Here is a 21,043-nt window from a genome sequence, read left to right on the forward strand (position 1 = left end):
AGGCAGGGTGAGGCCACACAAGGCAGGCTCCCCACCTCCAGCTCATCAAACACCTGCTGCCCCAGGGCCCGCCCAGAGAAAAGTGGGGTCAAGGGCCACGGCAGCCCCTGCCTCCCGCTCTGCTGGGGCCCCCCAGGTGGTGAAGCCTCTGCTGGTCCACTGCAGACCTAAACACTGCAGCTGAGACACCCGGGCTGCCAGCTCCAGACTTACAGGGGCATTGCCACCCTCTTCATGCCTAAACACGCCCCCGACCCCTCCTCCTCCCACACTGGGACCCTCCCAGGGCCCTGGCCCACCCGGCCCCAAGGTCCCCAGGGGCCATAAGACCCCCTCCCTCCCCACCCATGAGGAACGCTCCCCGGAGCTCGCTGAGGCAGCGTCCAGCCTCTAAGCCCAGGAGCTGCCTGTGCTGGAAATCACGTCCCATTTCCAGATGAAGCCTGGGCCGGGAGACCGTTCCTGCCCCACACTCTGCACCCTGCCCCAGCTTCTCCCCCTGCCTGCTGTGTGCCTCAGCCCCCAGGAGCCCCAGTCCCCACCCACAGCCTGCAGCAAAGCCCCATTCACACCTCCTATGACATGGTCCTGCTGCCCTCCAGGACCCTATCCGCCTAGTGCAGGACGGGTGACCAGCACGCAGGGCAGAGCAGCTGGGAGCAGCTCCTCGGAGCCCTGCGAGCCCCGCCCTGGCTGATGCCTGTTGGGCCATGTCTGACAGGTCCTCAGAAGCCCATTTCTCAGATGCGGTATCATCAGCCTTTGGGAAGGATTTGGGACACTTGAGCAGGGCGTTGAAGCATGTGTAGGAGTTTCTTCTATCCTGACTTTCAGGCCACCTGTGGTCAGGGGACTCCCTGTGCTGCCCGAGGTCCCGCCATGCCCGCTACACGAGCTGGGGTGCCCTCCCTTTCAACCGTCCTCAAAGAAGTCTCACCACGCTAGGAAATTTTATACCCCAGCCTCAGCCTGCATGGTCCCCGCCTCCCCCGCTGAGGTGCCCCTCACTGTCTTGTCCCCCTTCTGTGGGTGCTCCCTGACCCTCCTCTTCCCACACCAGGCTGGCCCCAGGCCCTTGCTCTCTTCCCACAGCCCTGGCCTCCCCACATTGCCACCACTCATGTCTGGGTCTGTCTGTCTCTCCCACCAGAATGGGGGCTTCTTTAGGGGTGGGGGTCTTGTCCAGCTTCTCCCTGAACCCTGGAAGGCACAGGGAAGGAGCCGCTCTGTGGCTCCAATTCCAAGACTGCCTCTGAGCTGCATAACTGCCTCTCTGTCTGCCACTGAGGGCTCATGCATTTTCAAACTTTCTCTGGAGGAATAATTCACTCTTTGCCATGACCCAATTATCTTCCCAGTTTCTGGGCGGAGTGGCTGAGCGACGTTCTGAGGGTAGCTGGGTGGGCAGGCTGGCAGCAGGAGAAGGGTCTCACCTGCAGGCTGCCCAGGGGCTCTTCTTCCCACCCTCCCAGGCCCAAGGCCCCTTCCCACACCCCTGAGCTCCACAGCACTGAAGCGGAGCTGTGGGATGAGCCAGCGACTCGAGCCGTCACCACAGCCGGGCTCTGGAGCAGAGGGTCCTGCCTCTGTGTGCGCTGCCTCTGCATCCTCAGTTCAGGCTCAGGCACAGCTCAGCCTCAGTTTCCCCAGCAGTAAATGAGCTGGTTTGGGGATTCCACGAACTGATGCCTGTGGTCAGCACCACACTGGGCACCAAGCAAAGAGCCCAGAAATGGACTGTGGACTCAGAGGGAGCTGGGCCAAGCCTGCTTCTCCCGCTGCCTGCTGTTCTGTCTTGGGGTCTGCCTCCTGCTCTGTCACGTCCCCTTGCTGAGCCTCCGTTTCCCCAAATGTAAATGTAATTGAGGTTTTTCGTACCTTCCTTATTGGTAGCTGGGAGGACCAAGTGAGAAAACAGCTCTGAAATAATCTAATCAAGTAGACATGCTCGCCAGCTGAGCTCACTGGCTGCGGTGGAGACAGCGTTCCTGCACTCGACAGGCACTCCAGGCCCGCCCCAAGGAGCCCGTCCGATGGGAGAGGCACGCACATGTGTCACAGGACCAGCAGATGTGTATGCCACAGCGCCGTAACACACCCCTGACATGGAGACAGCAGGGTTTGCAGCAGAGAAAGGGCTTATTGATCACAGGGCAGCAAGGGAGGAGGTGGGAGGGAGCCTCAAATCCCTGTCCCTGAAGAGTTCTGGGCTGGGTTTTTAAGGGGATCATGGAGGGTAAGAGGTTGGAGAATTGGGTTGGCTGATTGGCCAGGGTAAGGGGCTGAAATCATCAAGATGTGGGGACTTGATGATTCTTCGGCAGCTCAGCGCCTCCAGGGTCCTACGGGCCAGCTGGCGTCAGGAGCTTCCTCGGCACACGGGGCCTGAAAGGGGATCTCAGAGGAAAACGCACGTTCCCAGCGCTCATCAGCAGAGCAGTCGAGAAGGCAATGGACTTGTGGCCGGGCCTGTGTGACTCTGGGGCCACAAGCAGCAGACAAGCAGAGGCAGCCCATCAGAGCGCAACCTCCCAGGGATGAGTGTGAGGGCGCCTGGCTGGGTTCATTTCCATTTCTCCACCTCCCTTCTTCCCTGGTTACTTTTATGAAGTTTATGGGGACGATTTCACACACACACGTGCACGCACACTCCTGCCCACTCCATACGGCTCCCAGGCAGTCACAAGGTAAAGGTTGCCCTTCTGACAAGGGGCTGGTGCTCTGCCAGCTGGAAGGGACACAGGGAAGGGACCCCCACCAAGTCCATTGGCCTCCAACATCCTCCCAGGAGGCAGGAGGTGCTCAGCCCCAGACACCCCCACCCCAGCCAGCCCACGCAGCTCAGGCAGGGATGGGAGTGGAGCAGCTCCTGCCAGAGCACAGCCACATTGCCACCCCAGGTAAAGTGGGGACAGCACCGTGGGAGGGAGGGAGGGGCACAGTGACAGCTGCACGTGGAGACGCAGCGAGACGAGTCTCAGAACCTTCCAGACAGAGCTGGTCAGAATCTCATCACTTAAGGCTAACGTCAGTGTTGGGAGGCAACTTTCAGCCCCGCTTAGAGCGGTGCAACTACATCACCCCAGTTTTTGCTGTTGGATTCTCCAGGCAGCACTGGTTTCCGGCTCCCTGACTTTTAAACAGGAACCAGCGTCCTTTTTCTGCCTGGCCAGCATCTCCTGCAGGTGGCCCTGACTGCAGCTCAGATGCCGAGAGAGTCGGTTCACGCCGGGACATGCCGAGTCGATCCCTCGCTCTCATCAGGACTCCCACGGGGGGAGCCCCAGCTCCAGAGTTTCCCATCAGCTGCTGGGGTCTGAGTGGCTGCTCCCAGTCCCCCTCCCATGAAACTCCCCAGCAGGAGCTCTGGCCTCTCACAGGCGGGGTTCAGCTCCGGAAAACTCCCGCTGAGGATCTGTGCTGGCCTGGGGCTTCCTGAGAAGAAGGAGGATCCCGAAGAGTCCTGTAGACCCTCAGCCACGAGTGTCCTTGGAGGACGGGAAGGAGCTGGGAGGCAGAGTGCTTCAGCTTTGGCAGGGCTGGATCCTGTGAGCAGGTGCAGGGCGGGTTACAAGATGGACTGAAGGATGGGCCCACCCACTGCTCAGTCCAGCCAGCCAGCCATGCGGCCACTCGTCCAGCTGCCAGCACAGCCCCCTCACCATCCATCTACACACGGCCATTCATCCTCCATTAGTCCATCCCCACACCAGCACCTGCCAGTGCCGCCCCCTCGCCATCCGTCTACATACACACCAGTCAACGCCCAGCATCCTCCAGTGCCACCCACCATCTCCCTTCCACAAGTCCAACCTAACAGTCATCCCAACCATCAGCCATTCATTGCCATCAAACCATCCACCTACCTGCGTACCCATTCTCCATGCACACCCAGCCAGCTACTCACCCACCCACCTGTCAACCCACCACCCATGCACCCTTCATTTGCCCAACACACACCTAGCGACTAGTTATCCAGTTGCCACATCAAATCCAACTAGCAATCAGTACCTCCATCCAACCAGCAAACGATTCATTGATCAACCCCTTCACTCAACCAGGAATCCATTCACCCATCCACCCTAACCCAAACCACCTCTTCAGTAATACAACCACATATCAACTAATCCACAAGTCATCTATCAGTCTGGCTAATCCTCCTATTCACACAACACCAAACCAACTATCACCCAACCATTTAACCAACCACCTACCTATCTGTCCATCAGTCTATCAGCTATCCACCTGCCAAACCATTCCTCCACCTACCCCATTATCCACCCATCCATCCAACACCCCAGGCAAGCATGCATAGTGACTGCTCCCCATCCATCAACCCATCTCTTCACCTGTCATCCGTCCACTCCTTCCAACTATCCAGGCCACTTCCTGAACCCTCCTTCCATCTGTTCCCCACATATCCAGGCACTGACAAATTCATTCAGCAAACATGCATTCACTAGCAAACACTTACCAAGCACTCACCGACACCAGGTGTTGATCGAGGTGCTAGGTACACTACAGGGAACACATTAGACAGAGGAGCATGCATTCTAGCCGGGTGAGACGAACAGGAAACACATCAGCAAAGAGATGACGCATGTCAGGGGATAGGTGCTACACATAAGGCAGAACAGGGTCCTGGAGGGAGAAGCGGGCTTCTCTTCTGGGTGAGGCAGTGGGGAAGGCCTCTCTGAGAAGGCAGCATCCGAGGAGATGAGGAAGACATGAAGCATTCCAGGCGGAGGGCACAGCAAGCATGGTGGCTCTCAGGCCAAAGCATGCTCTGGAGGTTTGAGGGCACTGAGTGGCCGTCGACCATCCAGAACGGAGGTCATGAGAAGCAGCAGATGCCAGCCCCTGTGTGGGTGAATAGGAGGCAGGGCTGGCCTGGACAGGTACGATCAGCCTCGAATCCCAAGCCCGGGCCACCTGCCGTAGCCCCTGGAAACAGGTTCATCCTCCACCTGAGTGGCATTCAGACTTGAGAAAGGGTGAGAGTGGCTGGAACACAGGCTGGGAGGTCAGCGGGGCCTGCCCACCAGCAGTGGGCTCAGAGGTGCGGAGGCACTGACTCTGGGCAGGAGCTTTGCCCTGCCTCCTGCAGCCTCCAGCTGCCTGCCTTTCCCTCAGAGGCTCCAGGTGTGGTTGTTCCTCAGTCCCACAGCTTCTCGGGACCTGCATCAGGCCTCACTGAGCCCTCACCTGTGACGTCAGACCAGGCCCCAGCTGGGTGGGCCCCTGAGGCTCCGGACTCTCAGAGGCCATGCATGACCGCCACTTTGACGTGTGTTGCTTTCCACCATGAGGACCATGTCTGCCGCCAGCTCCCTTTGGGCTGCTCAGGGCCATGCCCTCTGCAGACCACTCACCCTCAGCAGCCAAGCAGGGGTCCTGAGACGAGGCTGGAAGGGCCCGGGGTTCCTGCCCAGCCCCCGTTCCTGTGCAGGTGGCCTTGGATGAGTCACTTTCTCTCTCTGTTCCTAAGCTGCACTGTTCCTAAAACGGGATCTCGAACCTGGACCCTGAAGAGCTGTGGTGACAGTTATGTGTAACGGCCGATGTGAAAACAAGTTCTAAGTGTTTTCTGCACCGACACCAAACTTCCTGGACCCAGCACGGGCTCACACGTGCCCCACCCTCTGCGTTCCTGAAAACGGCTTCCTGAAAGGAACCACTTCCCCATGGGACTCAGGCAAGACTCACAACACCCCGGGTTTACCAGGGGCAAGGCCAGCCCCAGATCCCCCAGCCCCTCTGCCTGGTGAACAATCCGCGGGACTGCTCCTCCCACTGCGCCGCCCCACAGCATGCCTGCGACCCAGGCTTGGGTTAACATGGTGCTGCCCGAGACCCAGGCTTGGGTTAACATGGCCCCGCCCTCCAGGCCTGGAGCGGAGACCCCGACCGGAGGCAGCAGACAGCCCCTCCGAGAGCAGGGTGGTCCCAGGAAGACCTCTGCTCCACTGTCCCACGGGCACCGTCATCCCATCTGCCAACACCCATGCCTCTAGCCTTGCTGACTCCTCTCTGCAGGATAAAACCCCTCTCTTAACCCACGAGACGCCTGCAGAGCTCATAGTCAGGCATCCTCCTCCCTGCAGCCGTCCCCTCCCCTAAGACTGCGCGTGTCTTTCTCTGGCATTGGCTCTCAGTGGTTCTTACGATGGGGACAATGGTCTCCTCTCTTCTGACCGCACCTGCCCAGGGAAGACACAGGCATTCCCAGCTCCGTGTCCAGCTGTGGCCCCGAGCTCCATGAGGACCCAGGAACTGTGGCACACAGCGTCCCTCTGCTCGGTGGCTGATGGTCCAGCTGTGGCCCCGAGCTCCATGAGGACCCAGTGTCCACAGTGTCCCTCTGCTCGGTGGCTGATAACCGTCCAGTGTGGCCCCGAGCTCCATGAGGACCCAGGAACTGTGGCACACAGCGTCCCTCTGCTCGGTGGCTGATGGTCCAGCTGTGGCCCCGAGCTCCATGAGGACCCAGGAACTGTGGCACACAGTGTCCCTCTGCTCGGTGGCTGATAACCGTCCAGCTGTGGCCCAGAGCTCCATGAAGACCCAGGAACTGTGGCACACAGGGTCCCTCTGCTCGGTGGCTGATGGTCCAGCTGTGGCCCCGAGCTCCATGAGGACCCAGGAAGTGTGACACACAGGGCCCCTCTGCTCGGTGGCTGATGTGGTAAGGAGGGACAGACCCACTGCGAGGCCCCACACAGGCACCATGCAAATGACCCTTCTCACAATGGCACAGGCTCTCTGGGGGCCCACATATGTGACAGCTATGGGGGTGGGGGAGCGGGAGGCTGTGGGCTAAGCCAAGCCCCAGGTCCCACCCACAGGTCTAGGAAGGGACAGGATGACAGGCAGGACAGGCCAGGGTGAGAGAAGTCTTGACTCTGGTATTAACCCAAAATATCTGAGACGGGTGTCAGTCAATTTAGGAAGTTTATTTTGCCGAAGTTAAGGACGTGCACCCGTGACACAGCCTCAGAAGGTCCTGATGCCCAAAGTGGTCAGGGTACAGCTTGTTTTATACATTTTAGGGAGGCGTGTGGCATCAATCAATATGTGTAAGATGTACATTGGTTTTGTCCAGAAAGGCAGGACCACTGGAAGGAGAGAGGGGGCTTCCCGATCATAGGCAGGTAAAGAACAAACTTGCATTCTTTTGAGTTTCTGATTAGCCTTTTCAAAGAAGGCGATCGGATACACATTTATCTCAGTGAGCAGAGGGATGACTTTGAATAGCGAGGCAGGTTTGCCCACAGCAGTTCCCAGCTTGATTTTTCCTTTTAGTGTAGTGATGTTGGGGTCCCAAGATGTATTTCCCTTTCACACTGCCTTCAGCCCTCAGGTCACCCAGAGGACAGGCTCAGCTCTGGGAGGCTCCGGCGATGGGCTCTTTGAGTCCCACTGAGCACAAGCTCCTGTTTAACCTGTGTCGTGGGCATCACCGCGAGTCCCTGGTGGACCAGGCTGCAGGGATAAGGGACCAAGGCCACAGGCGAGGAGGCCGGCAGGCCAGTGTGGTCCACATCTGGTGACACACACCTCGTTGGCACCCAGCTCTGGGTGTTAGTAAGAGTGACCCCTGGCCAGCACCCTGTTCTGGGTGTTACTAAGCAAGGGTGACCCCTCGCTGTCCCTCCCTTGGCTCCCAGCCCTTCCCTGAGCTGAGAAAGAGACTCTGAAGGCCGCGGGGCATTCGGGCAGCCCCTGTGGGCCGTTTTGCTTCCGCATCTCATATTTCCCTTGCGTCTTTTCACAAAATATATGAAGCTGTGAACACAAAACTGTCAACTGAGCTAGCTGCCTCCCTCTAACAAGATCAGTCCCAATTATGCCAGCTGCCGGGAGGCTGCTGAGAGCTGCACTCGTTTGAGATCCTGTCTCCTGCGGTGACACGGTGACGGCACAGGGCAGGCCCACGGAGTGAGTTCGGGAGGCCCCTGTGGCTGCTTCCAGGGCACCATCAGAAAGACTCAGAGGTACCCAACCTGAGCAACATGGCAACACCCCTTCTCTCCAAAAATAAAAATAATAAATAAATAAATACAAAACTTAGCCGGGCATGGTGGTGCATGCCTATGGTCCCAGCTACTTGGGAGGTTGAAGAGGGAGGATCGTTTGAACCCAGTGAGCTGAGATCTTGCCACTGCACTCCAGCCTAGGTGAGTGAGAACTTGTCTTTAAAAACAAAACCAAAAAGAGAGAGGAAAAAAAATCACAAGGAAGAGAAAATAAATTTGCTGAGCTGGCACAGCAGGAGAGAGAGTTCCCCTCGTGGCGGATCCTGGATTGGGGGCATGGGGGCAGAGCTTTCCCTTGGACATGTTAGCACTGTCCCCACAAGAGCAAAAATACCAAGGATGGCAACCCCGGGGTAGGGGTGGACCCTCCGAGGCAAGCTGAGCCCTTCCTCATTTCACATATGCTCATGTCGGCCGTGGGGAGGCCAGTTGTGGCCAGTCACACTCGAGTATACACAAGTTGTCCCCCTGTGCCCGGCCCAGGGGAGGAGGAGGCTGGTCCTACCAGGGGCAGAAGGATGAAGAGAAAGGAGACCAGAGCCAGCGGTGAGGCTCTGAGAGTTCTGGCCGGGCAAGCAGGGGCGAGCAGCATCTGCAAAGAGGTTGTGGTGTAATTCTAGCAACAGCTTGATGGGGATCTAAGTTGGGGGAGGCTGGAGAGGTGGCTGTGAGTGGCCAATGAACTCTACTAAATAGGAATTCAATCCAGGGCCTGGCACTGTAACCCGAATATTTCCACAGGTCCAGATGGCCCAGTCCATGCACAGAATTGCCTTCAAAGGATGCCAGATCAGAGCCGAGGGCCTTGAGGAATTGTAGCTCTTCACTGTCAATTTCCTCTCTAAACCTCCCTGCGGTTTAGCAGGAACACTATGAAGAAATCCAACCCAAACATCTTTCCTTCCCAGACCCCATGCTCAGCCCCTCCCTCTCACACTGCCCCTCCCTAGTCCTTCCCAGACCCCAACCTCAGTTTTTCCCCATCCCACACTGCTTCTCCTTGTCCTTTCCAGACCCTATGCTCAGCTTCTCCCCCCTCACACTGCTCCTTCCTAGTCCTTTCCAGACCCCACGCTCAGCTTATCCCTCCCACGCTGCTCCTTCCTAGTCCTTCCCAGACGCCACATTCAGCTTCTCCCCCACCGATGTTGCTCCTCCCATCCCTCCCAGACCCCACACTCAGCTTCTCCCCTCCCACACTGCTCCTCCCTAGTCCTTCCCATACCCCACACTCAGCCTCTCCCTCCCAGCTGCTCTTCCCCAGTCCTTCCCAGACCCTACACTCAGCTTCTCCCTCCCACACTGCTCCCCCTAGTCCTTCCCACACCCCACGCTCAGCTTCTCCCTCCCACCTGCTCCTCCCCTGTCCTTCCCAGAACCCACGTTCAGTTTATCCCCCTCCCAGGCTGCTCCTCCCCATCCCTCCCAGACCCCACACTCAGCCTCCCCCATCCCATGCTGCTCCTCCCCTCTCCTTCCCAGACCCCACACTCAGCCTCCCACTCCCATGCTGCTCCTCCCTGTTCTACCCAGACCCCACACTCAGCCTCTCCCTCCCACACTGCGCCTCCCCTGTCCTTCCCAGACCCCACGCTCAGTCTCCTCCTCCCACACCGCTCCTCCCCTGTCCTTCTCAGGCCCCACTCTCAGCTTCTCCCCCTCTCATGCTGCTCCTCCCCTGTCCCTCTCAGACCCCATGCTCAGCTTCCCCCTGCCACATTGCTGCTCCCCGTCTTCCCTAGACCCCACATTCAGCTTCTCCCTCCCACACTCCTCCTCCTTAATCCTTCCCATACCCCATGCTCAGCTTCTCCCTCCCACCTGCTCCTTCCCTCTCCTTTCCAGACCTCACACTCAGCTTCTCACCCACTACATTGCTGCTCCCCGTCTTCCCTAGACCCCACATTCAGCTTCTCCCTCCCACACTCCTCCTCCTTAATCCTTCCCATACCCCATGCTCAGCTTCTCCCTCCCACCTGCTCCTTCCCTCTCCTTTCCAGACCTCACACTCAGCTTCTCACCCACTACATTGCTGCTCCCCGTCTTCCCCAGACCCCACACTCAGCTTCTCCCTCCCACACTGCTCCTCCTTAGTCCTTCCCATACCCCACACTCAGCTTCTCCCTCCCACCTGCTCCTTCCCTCTCCTTCCCAGACCCCACACTCAGCTTCTCCCCCACTACATTGCTCCTCCTCATCTTCCCCAGACCCCACACTCAGTTTCTCCCTCCCACATTGCTCCTCCCTAGTCCTTCCCATACCCCACGCTCAGCTTCTCCCTCCCACCCTGCTCCGTCCCAGACCCTACACTAAGCTTCTTCCCTCCCACACTGCTTCTCCCTAGTCCTTCTCAGACCCCAACCTCGGTTTCTCCCCATCCCACACTGCTTCTCCTTGTCCTTCCCAGACAAGGAGCATAGGGTCTGGGAGGGACAGGGAAGGAGCAGCATGGGAGGGGAAGAAGCTGAGTGTGGGGTCTAAGAAGGATGAAGAGGAGCAGCATGAGAGAGGGAGAAACTCCCTTGTCCTTCCCAGAACCCACGTTCAGCTTCTCCCCATCCCAGGCTGCTCCCCCCATCCCTCCCAGATCCCACTCTCAGCCTCCCCCTGCCAGGCTGCTCCTCCCCTGTCCTTCCCAGACCCCACATTCAGCTTCTCCCTCCCACACTGTTGCTCCCTAGTCCTTCCCATACCCCATGCTCAGCTTATCTCTCCCACCTGCTCCTCCTGTCCTTCCCAGACCCCACACTCAATTCTCCCCCTCCCATGCTGCTCCCCCCTTGTCTTGCTGCTCCCTGCTCCTTTCTCCTTCCTCCTGGGCCTCCACCCACCCATCTTGCCTGCTGATCACAGTCACTATGCTAACGCCCTCCCCCACACAGCCCACAGGGCCCACCCCCCAGGCTTGCTCTAACTGCTTTCCATGACAGGGCTGTGCGTGGGCAGCTCTGGTGACACACGCTGGCGTGTCACCCTGGGCGGGTCGTGGAGAGCTGCTGGGGAAACCCTGCACTGGAGCAAGGGACCAGCAAGAAGAAGGGCAGCCTGAGCCAGAGCTGGGAGGGGAGCGGGAAGGTTGCGGGGCACAGGAAGGCGGCCGGGCAGGAGCGGCGGAGCCCTGCAGCAGAGGTGGAAGCTGCTCCTGCCCACATCTGCTCCCTCAGGAAAATGCCAGAAGACCCTTCCCCCAACTTTGCCTTTAGTTTCTGGTTTCCAAGGAAATCTGAGAGCCTGGACACCCTTTAATGAGCCCTGGAGGTGACACCTCCTGGTGGGTCCCTCTTGAAAGGCTGTGGACTCTGCTCTAGGCTCTCCCTTTGAGCCATCTTGGGGCACCTGCCTGGGATGCACATCCCCAAGGAGACACCATCCCATCAGGCACAAAGCCTGCACTAAGCGTGCTGCAGTCACCTGCTCTGTCATTCTGGAAGGGGGCTCAGCCCACCCTCACTGGGGCAGAAGGCAGAATCAGACCACCTGTGTACGAGGGGCAGTGATATTCAGAAAAAAATCACCACTGAGGTTATGAAAACACCAGTGGCACAAGCAGAAGAGCAAGGGACCAAGGGCTCAGAGGAAAATCCTTCCTCACAAATAGATGTGCTTCACGTAATAGAAGAATATATATATATATATATTTTACAAGATTTACTGTGCTGTCAATAAGGCACAAGGACTGCAGCTTCTAAAAATCAAAATCCAGCTCACAGGGGCCAGGACACTCTGATCCGCAGGAGGAAGATTCTAAGAGGCAATGGCTATGGAGTGATTGCCCACCACGTGCCAGAAAACGGAGTGTCCTTCACACATATGGACTCAGCACTTCCCAGCAGAGTGCCCTGGCATGCAGGAATAACCTCGCATGCAGGCGAGTCACAGGTGTGTCTAGACGGCGTGTCTGGTCCTGTATCCTCCAGGTGTTGCATGGAAATTGTCATTATCTGTGTCTGCCCCCATGAGCATAAAGCTGAGAACTGCTGTGTGCACGTCATCCACATTCTGAGCTCCAGAGGTCACTACAAGTATCCTCATTTTAAAGACAGTACGACCACATGAAGTAATTCTACCAAAGTTATGCATTTCAAAGTGAAGGAACCAAGATTTGAAGCCAGGCAGTTTAGCTCCAGGCACTGTACTTCCAACCACTAAACTACAAAATCACTAACATTTACTAAACACTTTCCATGTGCCAAGCACAACAGCTGCATCATCTCATTTAATTCTCCCAGCGACTCTGTAAGATAGGAATTTCTGTCTCTATGTTAAAGATGGTACAATGAGATGAACCAAGGCTAGGTTACACAGCTGGGATATGATGGAGTTTTAACAAAATGGTTCAAGGTTTTGAAACTAAAATCAGGGGAAAGTGTATCTGAGACCACCTGATCCACCAAGGAGAACCAAACAAGTAGATCACCCTTGAAAACAATAATAAGAAATTAAGACAGGGTGGCATTGGTATAAGGATAGGCAGATTGACGGGCAGAACCTAAGAGAGAGTCCAGAAGCCACTGCCATCTATGCAGTCACCTGATCTATATCAAAGAAAAGGCTGAGGTGTGGGGCTGGGGGGAGGGGTGCAGTCTTTTCCATTGCTGAGTTGACTGGATATCCAAATAGAAAAAAGAAAGCAGCCTTACCCCTGCCTCACACCACATACAAAAATAAATTTCAGATGGCCTGGAGATCTAAATGTGAAAGGGAACACAATAATGCTTTTAGAGGAAAACACAAAAAAAATCTTCATGACCTCAGCTTAAGCAAAGATTTCTTAAACAAAACACAAATCATTAATCCTGCATTTGTGGGAGGCCGAGGTGGGAAGATCACTTGAGCCCAGGAGTTTGAGACCAGACAGGGCAACATGCCAAAACCCTGTCTCTACAAAAATTACAACAATTATCCAGGTATGGTGGTGCACACCTGTAGTTCCAGATACTCAGGAGCCTGAGGCATGAGGATTGCTGAAGCCTGGGAGGTCAAGTTTGCAGTGAGCCAAGATCGCAGCACTGTACTCCAGCCTGGGTGATGGAGCGAGACCCTGTCTCACCAAATGAGACAAAACAACAACAACAAAAAACTTCACATCATCAAAAGACACCGTTATGAGAACTGCAATTCATATATCTGAAAAAGGACTCTTAACCAAAACATATGAAGAACTCATATAAACCAACAAAAATAAGATTGATGTCCCATAGAAAAGGGGAAGAATACTTGCACAGATGCTTCACAGAAGCAATTCAAATGGCCAAGAAATATACAAAAAAAGTGTTTGACACCCTTAATCATCAGGAAAATGCAAATTAAAACTACAATGTAATCCACTTACACACCCGCCAAAGTGACTAAAATAAAGAGACAGAATATAATAAGTGTCAGCAAGGATATGGAACAACTAGAACTCTCTTGCAGCTGCTGGTGAGAGTCAATGGGGCAGTCACCTGAGGCAGAAATTTCACCCAGCCCCAATACGACCTCATCTTAACTGATGACATCTGCAACAACTCTATATACTAATAAGCTTGCATTCTGGAATTACTGGGGGTTAAGGCTTCAACATATCTTTTTTATTAATTAATTTATTTATTTGAGACAGAGTCTTGCTCTGTCACCCAGGCTGGAAGGCAATGGTGCAATCATGGCTCACTTCAGCCTTGGCCTCCTAGGCTCAAGAGATCCTCCCATCTCAGTTTCCTGAGCAGCTGGGACTACAGGTGCATGTCACCATGCCTGGCTAATTTATTTTATTTTTATTTTTAGATATGGGGGTCTTACTATGTTGCCCAGGCTGGTCTCAAGCTCCTAGCCACAAGCAATCCTCCCACCTTGGCCTCCCAAACTGTTGGGATTACAGGTGTAAGCCACTGTGCCCAGCCTCCTACAACATATCTTTTGGGGGGACACTATTCCACTCATAACAGTGTGTGTGTCTATAACACACCTTATACTCCAATAAAAATGTGTTTGAGTTCACAATAAAAATAGCTGATGTGCATTAAGCATTGGCAACGACCTGGCCTCTGCTCCATGCACTGTACATGCATTGCCTCCCCCTCACCCAAAGTACTCTGGATCCTTGGAAAGGAGGCCTAGATGTGGGTGCAGTGGAGAGAAAGGGAGAGGGGCCTGCAGCCTATCCAAGGCAGGCTGTCCTCATGTCCTGGGCATTTGCCTGAGGAGAATGTAATGTCTGTGACCCACCCCCTGCCCTTAGGCTCCTGCCCAGGAGAAGGTCAAAGGCTGGTGAGGTCTTAGGGCATGACCCTAACAAAAGACTCGCTCAGCGGCACTGAGGCAAGAAAATAGGGTCTGGAGGCAGGGAACCTGAGGCCAATTCCCGCTGACTTCCTAGAGCTAAATCAAAAGGAAAACCTCAACTTTCGATATCTAAGTAACAAAAGGACCAGGGGCTATTCCCTTTGTAAACCCCTCCTCCTTTTCTGCTTGGCAGATGGAAAATTGAAACGATCTCTGATTAGTAACTTTCTGCAACCAATCAGATATTTGCACAGGAGTGTAACTTTGTAACTTTAGCCTCTGGTTGCTTTCACAACCAATCAGATGCTTGCATAGGGTGTCACCTTTGTCACGTCACTTTAGCCTCTGATTGGTGGCTTCTCAATCAGACTGATTGCAAGTCGCTACCTCATTTACATAGGGTGTACACCAAGTTACCAATGGGAAATATCTAGAGGGTATTTAAATGCCAGAAAATTCTGTAACGGGCTCTTGAGACCTGTGCTCAGCCGGCTCCCACCTTGTGGAGTGTACTTTCATTTTCAATAAATCTCTGCTTCTTTCCTTGCTTGGTTTGTGCATTTTGTCCAATTCTTTGTTCAAAACACCAAGAAACTGAACACCCTCCACCAATAACAGTGCCTGGGGCTCAGGTGCCTGTGACCTGCTCCTCTCTGTTTCTTCTTCCCTGAGGAGCATCTTGCTCAGCTCCTGTTAGGAACCAAATGTTTCGGTCCCCCTAAAATGTATATGTTGAACTCCTATCCCTTAGTGTGGCTATAGTTGGAGCTGGTGCCTCTAAGGAAGTAATTAAGGTTAAATGAGATTGTGAGGGTGGAGTACAATCCAACGGGATGAGTGTCTTTAGAAGAAGAGACACCAGGAAGCTCTCTCTCCCCCCACTCACGCACACTCAGAGGACAGGCCTTGTAAGGATACAGCAAGAAGGCAGCCGCCCGCAGCCCAGGAAAGAGCCCTCCCCAGATGTCAGCCCTACTGGCCTATGGATCCTGCCCTGCCGGTCTCAGCTCTGCTGGCCCCCAGATCCTGCATTCCTCGGCTCCCGAACTGTGAAGGATAAATGTCTGCTGTTGGAGCTGCCCAGTCTGTGGCATCTCCTTATGGCAAAGAGAGCCAACTAAAACAACTCCTGACACTCATTAAGGAAAATGGAAGAGCTGGTAACTCTGCTGCTTTATCCTTCACAGAGGCAGGAAGTTGAATTTCATCAGGATTTAAAACTGTCTGTCGCTGGAGGCTGGGTAATGCTGACCAGGACAAAATCATTATCTGTGGAAGCCCTTTCATCATACTCGCAAGGCTGAAACTTGATTTCTCCCTCAGAGCTCAAGGCAAGACCAATACTCTCCTCTGTGAACAAGAAACACAACAGCCACTGTAAAATCTTCGGTGTAAATGGCAGACTTGCAGCTGCAGAAAAGCAAAGTCGTGGTACAATAGAAAAATTTCAGACATACTTCCAAATTGCAAGTGAAATTAAAAGATAAAAGTGAAAAATCAAGAACAGAGGCAGGTAGGATGTGAAGGTCTTACAGAACCAAACCACACACAGCAGATGCTCCTGAGAAGAAAATGAAGAAGGGAGTGGATGTAGCATCCAAAAACATAATAGAAGAAAACTTTCCAGGTGGAGAAATTGAAAATGCTGGGCAAAAAATAATGCAGAAAGAGCAATAATGCCAGAGGGTGTCGTGCTACACTGAAGTTTGCACTTTGGGAAAAACAGGGCATCAGAAAAGCTCCCAAGAGGAAAAAAGTAAACAGATTATCTTCAAATAAGCTAAAATTAAGTTGTCTTCAAATGTCCCTACTGAAATAAAGGATGCCCCCAGACCATGTGATATGGTTCTGCTGTGTCCCCACCCAAATCTCATCTTGAATTGTAGCTCCCATAATCCCCACGTGTTGTGGGAGGGGCCTAGAAGGAAGTAATTGAATCATGACGGTGGTTACCTTCACGCTCTTCTCATGATAGAGAGTGAGTTCTCACACAATGTGATGGTTTTATAATGGGCTTTTCCCTCTTTGCTCAGTACTTCTTCCTGCCATCAGGGGAAGAAGGACATGTTTTCTTCCCCTTTCACCATGATTGTAAGTTTCCCTAGGCCTCCCCAGCCATGAAGAACTGTGAGTTAATTAAATCTCTTTCCTTTATAAATCACCCAGTCTCAGGCAGTTCTTTATAGCAGTGTGAGAACGGACTAATACACCATGGGATAACTGATACTGGCATATCTGTGTGGGAGATCCCAGGACCTGAGAACTTTCTGGCCATTTCTAAAAGCTCCAGAAGGCTGCACCTGTCACCTCTTCTGTAAAAGCTGCTTGAATGGGATCCTCCAAAATACCAAACAGGACAGCAGGGATGTCACCCTAGAAAGCACTGGGCTGGAATGATGGAACAGCTAAAAATAAGAGAATCAAAGCATTCACACTCTTGGGAGAAAGGTTGCTGCTGACACAAATTTAAAATACAGTTATATCGATGCCAACAAAGTGGAACACATTGGAAACCTTTAAGGGGTTTAAAATTTCAAGTAAGAAGTATGAGGTTTGTAAGTTCAGAGGAAATTAATGCACTTAGGAAAGGGATGACGATAACAAGGAGGAGCAGCATTAAGTTCTCTGTTTTCCATAAAAGGGAGTCAGAAGTCATTGTTTAATCTTTGATTGTTAGACAAACATAAGTTTAAGACTGTTTCAAAAACATGATGTTTGCCTTCTAAATCATTGCAGATATTTTAAAAGGAGAAATATGTGGACAGAAAAAATGTGGCTGAAACACCAGGGGTTTGATGTTGGTCTTGTTGCTCACTGCACAGAAAGCCAAACACTGAGACAATGAATACTGCAAGGAAGAAGGAAGGCTTCATGCGGGTGCACAGTTGAGGAGGTAGGAGCTCAGTCTCAAATCCATCTCCTCAACTGGCTAAATTTAGGGGTTTACAGAGCAAGGAAGAAAAGTAACCACATGTAGAAAAACAAGAATTGGAGGGCACGAAGAAGAGGAGGTGGTCAACAGGAAGCAGGTGGTCCCTTAGACAGTCATGATGGGTGCAGGTCAGCCATCTCATTGTTCAGATGCAGTGACCTGGTGAGTTTCAGCTCCTTGATACTATCTGGGGGGCCTGATGGTTAGTTTCCTGAGAAAAGAATTTAGATCAGACAAATGTAACTTTCTCAAGTTTTAAGACTGAAAGGGTCAGTTTCTAGGTTTACTCAAGAGAAACCATAAGCATCAGTTGTTTATGGTTGCTTATCAGATGCTTTCCATCAGCTGTTTATGGACTCCTTTCCAAGACACAAAATAGAGCAAAACCCAGCAAGGAAAGATGCAGGGAAGAAGAGAGGGAGGGAGGGGAAGAGAGGAAGGGGAGGGAAAGGGATGGAGGGGAAGGAAGAAGGGAGGAAGGGAAGGGAGACAAAGAGAGGGATAGGAGGGAGGGGAGAGGAAGGGAGGGATGGGAGGGAAGAAGGGAGGGAGGGAGGGATGTGAGGGAAAAAGGGAGGGAGGAAGGAGAAGGATAAAGAAAGAGAGGTATGGGAAGGAAGGGAAGAGGGAGAGGAGGAAAGAAGGAAGGGAGGGATGGAAGGGAGGAGGAGAAAGGGAGGGATGGGACGGAAGAAGGGAGGGAGGGGAGGGGAAGGAATTGATAAGAAGGAAGAAGAAAAGGAGGAGAAGGGAAGGATAGGAGGGAAGGTAGAGGAAGGGAGGGATGGGAGGGAAGAAGGGAGGGAAGGGAGGGAGGGGAGGGATGAAGAAAGAGAGGAATGGGAAGGAGGGAAGGGGAGGGAGGGAGGGGAGGGAAGAAGGAAGGGAGGAGAAGGGAAGGAGGGGAGGGGAAGGGGGAGGGGGAAGGGAGGAATGGGAGGGGAAGGGAGGAATGGGAAGGAAAAAGGAAGGGAGGGAGCGGAGGGAAGGATGGGAGGGAAGAAAGAAGGGAGGGGAAGGAAGAAGGAAGGGAGGGATGGGAGGGAGAAGGAAAGGAGGAGGGGAGAGAAGAAGGAAGGGAGGGGAAGGAAGGGAGGGGCAAGAAGGAAGAAGGCAGGGACTATAAGGAAGAAGGAAGGGAGAAGGAAGGAGAAGGGAAGGAGGGAAGAGGAAGGGAGGGATGGGAGGGAAGAAGGAAGGGAGGGATGGGAGGAGAAAGGAGGGAGGGGAGAGGAGGGAAAGGGAGGAATGGGAGGGAAAAGAAAGGAAGGGAGGGGAGGGGAATGGAGGGACAGGAGGGAAGAAGGGAGGGAAGGGAGGGAAGAAGGAAGGGAGGGATGGGAGGGAGGGGAAGGAAGAGAGGGAGGGGAGGGGAAGGGGGGAGGGAGGGGGGAGGGAAGAAGGGAAGGAGGGGAGGGAAGAAGGAAGGGAGGTGTGGGTGGGAGGGAGGGGAAGTGAGGGATGGGAGGGAGGAGAAGGGAGAGATGGGAGGGAAGAAGGAAGGGAGGGAGGGGATGAGAAGGAAGAAGGGAGGGAGGGGAGGGGAAGAGAGGGATGGGAGGGGAAGAAAGGGACGGGAGGGAAGAAGGAAGGGAGGCTGGAAAGTGAAGGGAGGGATGGGAGGGAAGATGGGAGGGAAGGAGTGAGTGTGGGGAAGGGAGGCAGGGGAGGGGAAGGGAGGGACAGGAAGGAAGAAGGGAGGACAGGAGGGGGGAAGCAGGGAAGGGAGGGACGAGAGGTCAATATGACATGCTCATTCCAAATACCAGGTAAAATTATTTAAATATAAAGGATTTCTGGTTACAAAAAAAAAAAAAAAAAAAAAAAAAAAGACCAGTGTAATGTCTTACCACCTATAAGAGACTTCATAAAGCAAAATAACACAGAAAGGTTTAAAATGAAAAGATGAGAAGAAGCACAGACTACAGAAAAGTCAAGAAAGCTGGGGCTGACACATTAATATTGCAAAATTGAATTTACGACAGGAAGTATTCACTGTTACATCAGGGATCGTTTTATAATCTTCACATATGCAAATAAAGATGGAGCGCTCACAGTAAGCAGCATTTGTCAGCTCACCAAGACAGCAGCAAAAACCCTGAAAAACAGGGAAATCTTTATAAATACGGGGGAAGGGATTAGGTCCGCTCTGAAGGCCGAAATAAATGAGTCCAGCGAGGGGTGGGATGACAAGATGAGCAGGGCTCTGGCGTGGCAGGAGCGCCTCGCACAGGGAGGCCTACTGCCACCATTTAGATGCAAAGTAAATCTAAGTAAATATTTAAAATGCAAAATGTACACCACTCTTGCTTTCTCGTAATGCAATGAAGCTACAAATCATAACAGTTTAAACAAAGAAGCCAACCGCTTAGAAATATAAAAGTAATGGGGCAAAGAGGACATACGATGATGTGTTGTTTGTATTAAAATAAATATAAGCATACTACATAGCAAACAAGAGACAGAGCCCAAACTGTCATTGGGCATCAATCTGTAGCTCCAACCATGAATGCCATTTCTTAAAGTAAGACAAAAGAAACATCTGGGACATTCACCCAGGAGTTTAGGAAAACACTTCTGGTTTAAAGAGGCATGTCAAGTGGCCCTCACACAGACCCCGCCAACCTACCACCAGAATCCCTGCAATCCACAGACCACAGCTCACACCGCCGCCTCTCCCACTGGTGGACAGGCAAGCTAGGCTGGGCAAACGGGGTGAAGGCACCACTCAGTGGCCCCTTAGGCCACCTGCCCCCACAGGGGACCCTGTGCCTGAGGTCCACCCACCATGGGGCTTGGGGTCCTGGAGGGCCGTCATACTAACCCTCCCTGCCACCTCTCCCCATCTGCAGCTTTCAGTGACCCGGGGCCTTTGTGCTCAGCCGTCTGGGGCAATTCTGTCCGCCTCCAATCCAACTGTCAAAGCCCTCAGTCCCAGGACTTCAGAATGTGACCATGTTTGGAGACAGGGCCTCGAAAGCGGAGATTAATACAGTGAGGTCACATGGGTGACCCTAATCCAATCTGACGGGTGTCCTTACAGGAAGAGGAGATGAAGACACAGACAGGCACGGAGGGGCGGCCCTGTGAGGACACGCGGAGAAGACGGCACGTGCGAGCCGGGGAGGCAGAAACCAACCCTGACAACCCGTGATCTCAGACTTCCAGCCTCCAGAGCTGGGGGAAGGTACGTCTCTGCTGGTGAAGCCGCCAGTCTGTGGTGCTGGGTTACACGCCGGTACCCACGTGCCAGCCGAGACAGCAACAGCGAGACACTCCAGACAGGTGAAGGGTATGCCGGCTTCCCACCGCCCACCTGAAAACCCTGCCTAAGGATGAGCCCAGTCCACGAAGCCTGCGTGAAACGACACGTTCAACAGCAGGAAAGACCTGGGTGGCACAAAAAGAAAAAGAGGCAGGAGGCTTAACCCGGAGAAACCCTGAGCTGGGTGCAGAGGCTTCCTGCACATGTGGTTACATGATAGCCACGAAGACGGGGGAGCAAACACAGCCTTGAAAGAAATACTCCAGAGCAAAAATGGACAGCAGTGATCAAATCATCCAAAAACACACATCGAAGAGATTGTTCAGGCACTACCCCTCCCCGGGCCCGATCTGCTCTCCATACCCTCCCTAGTGGGACCTCAGGTGCCTCCAGGGACAGAGCTCTCCAGTGCTGCGCAGGAGGCCGGCCCGACCAAGGGGAGGCAAAGGTGAGCACCCCTTCTGCTCCCTCCCGCCCCAGCTCACTGCACGGGAACCTGGCCACCCTTGCCCTTGGCAGAGCAGGCAGTGCTGAGGCAGGACCTCCTGG

At 53.7% G+C, this 21,043-nt stretch overlaps 1 protein-coding gene across 14 annotated transcripts in view; it reads left to right on the forward strand.

Moving 5' to 3' along the window:
* The window catches only part of LRPAP1 (LDL receptor related protein associated protein 1), a 768,843-nt gene that overhangs the window by 644,286 nt on the left and 103,514 nt on the right, over positions 1-21,043 (forward strand). The window contains exon 1 of one of the 14 annotated variants that reach the window (XM_050792154.1): positions 8,316-8,319. The exons of 12 other annotated variants lie outside the window; for them this stretch is intronic. The gene's annotated coding sequence lies outside the window, so the exon portion shown is untranslated. Of the gene's footprint in view, positions 1-8,315; positions 8,320-13,804; positions 13,809-21,043 lie in introns of those variants that run through there. One more of the 14 variants, XM_050792183.1, reaches the window with a different exon arrangement.

Source organism: Macaca thibetana, chromosome 5 (genome assembly GCF_024542745.1).
Source record: "Macaca thibetana thibetana isolate TM-01 chromosome 5, ASM2454274v1, whole genome shotgun sequence".
In the NCBI taxonomy this organism is placed as follows: domain Eukaryota; kingdom Metazoa; phylum Chordata; class Mammalia; order Primates; family Cercopithecidae; genus Macaca; species Macaca thibetana.